Raw genomic sequence first — 2,075 nt, 5'->3', positions numbered from 1 at the left:
CATGCGTCAGCAGGGTGAAGAGCAGCGGACTGAGCACGCAGCCTTGGGGGGCCCCCGTGCTCAGCGTGATGCTGGCGGAGATTTTGTCGCCAACACGTACCACCTGAGGCCTCTGACAGAGGAAGTCCAGTAGCCAGTTGCAGAGGTAGGTACTGAGGCCCAGCTTGTCGAGTTTGCAGATGAGTCGTTGTGGCACAATGGTGTTGAAGGCAGAACTGAAGTCCACAAACAGCAATCTCACATAAGAGTCCCTTCTCTCCAGGTGGGTGAGGGCCGAGTGGAGGCCCTCTCGGATGACCGACCCTCTCACCCTATCTCCAATGGGTGGCCCTCATTTTATCTGCGACCTTGTTTTTTAGTCACAACCCACAGCTTGTGGCCATAGGTGAGGGTAGGAATGTTACTCAACTGGTAAATCGAGAGCTTTGCCTATAGGCTCAGCTCCTTCACCAAGACAGACCAATATATAGTCTGTATCACTGTACAAGATTCACCAATTAGAATCGGTGATGTCCATTCTTCCCTCACTTGTGAACTCCTCTTTGGGCAGGATCTGATCCCCAACCTGTTAGGAGCACTCCAACCTTTTCTGACTGAAGACCATGGTCTGTTGTAAAATTTCAACGTATAGAAGTCTCGGGCCTTCTTCCTTGCATCAACCATTACGAATTACCTGTGCCCAACTTCTTTAACGCGTGTTCGTTTTTTCTTCTAAGGGCAAAGATATCCACACAAATCACACTCAGATCAGGTTAGTTCAATTTCAACTGAGTATATTAAGTCTGCATTCAGGAAAAAGCAATACGGCGCCGGGCGTTCTCCCCCAGACATGGAAGAACCGCGCCCCACAAAACAACTCATACATTTTTATACACGTCACTTGGTTTCGTAGCAAGAGGTGGAGACTGTTAGTCTCCTCCTTTTTTGGATATCTTAAAGTCAAGTTCTCCCCTCACCCAAACGGGCTGCTCCATCTTGTCCAAATCTTGTTTGGATGTTTTTAAAATCCAGTTCTCCCCTCACGCAGAGGGCGTTGTCCCATCCTTGGCAGCGCTTGCACTTTTGCTGATGTCAATTTGTGTAAACAGTCTCATTTGTTCATCTCCTCGGTCCTGGTGAACTGTCTTGTGCGACGATGAACTCAACACAATATTAATCCTGGCTAATGTTTTGTTGCTATGTTATTTTCCATGCCAACGGTTGGTCTCTGTCCACATTTCCATTCTCCATGCTTCAGAATAACACATTTACAAAACATCTTGCCTATTGAACATGTTTTTCTTGCTGGTGTCTAATGTTTACACTTAAATTTAAATTTTACTTTAAATTTCGTTGTACATGTGTGACAATGACAATAAAGATCTATTCTATTCTATTCTTCTATTCTTATGTCGCGTGTATATGCATACTTCTGAATATTTATTAATTACTTAGTTTAACTGATAATTGTTTGACATTTATGAACTTAAGCTAAATCGGACATTTTGTTGAATCCAGACTTTCAGGCCTCATATTTATTGTTTTGATTTTCATGTCAACCACTTCATATTTGGCTGCGAACAGCTCCTGTGAGAGTTGAATATCATGGCTTGATGAACCCAACAGAACCCATCACCCGCAAAAAGCGAGGACGTCATACTGACGTCACTAAAGTAGACTCCCAAAACTGAGGTCACTAAAGTAGACCCCCAAAACCCTCGTCTGCATCTGTAAATTGCGTTCATGAAGTTAATGAACCGAATCAATGCAAACAAATCCAACATACTGTGTTACAGTACATCTCACAGAACTCCTCAAGGAGACGGTCAAACGATGGTCAGTGAACACCCATGTACTTCAGAACTGTGCTAAGGGTGTAGGAAGCATGGTCAAGAAGAAATTCACATTTCACTGAATCAGAGTTTCAAGATCTTGATGGGTCCTCTGCGCCAGAATGATGATGATGATAGAACTTTATTCATCCCACGGCGGGGAAATTTACTTGTCACAGCAGCGCATATGAGTGCAAGAAAACAAGTGCCAAAATATCAAAAAGGATAAATAACAGACAAAGACAAGTGCCGCTAGTAGAGACG

At 43.9% G+C, this 2,075-nt stretch overlaps 1 long non-coding RNA gene across 1 annotated transcript; it reads left to right on the top strand.

The window, feature by feature from the left end:
• The first annotated feature begins 112 nt into the window (after positions 1-112).
• Positions 113-1,257, top strand: LOC119139714. Its single transcript, XR_005101412.1, has 2 exons — positions 113-145; positions 263-1,257. It is a non-coding gene; the product is annotated as an uncharacterized LOC119139714 (long non-coding RNA).
• Positions 1,258-2,075: the final 818 nt, after the last annotated feature.

This window comes from Syngnathus acus, chromosome 21, assembly GCF_901709675.1.
Source record: "Syngnathus acus chromosome 21, fSynAcu1.2, whole genome shotgun sequence".
Taxonomy (NCBI): Eukaryota; Metazoa; Chordata; class Actinopteri; order Syngnathiformes; family Syngnathidae; genus Syngnathus; species Syngnathus acus.
The sequence above is the reverse complement of the archived record's forward strand: the minus strand, read 5'-3'. Positions and strand labels throughout refer to the sequence as shown.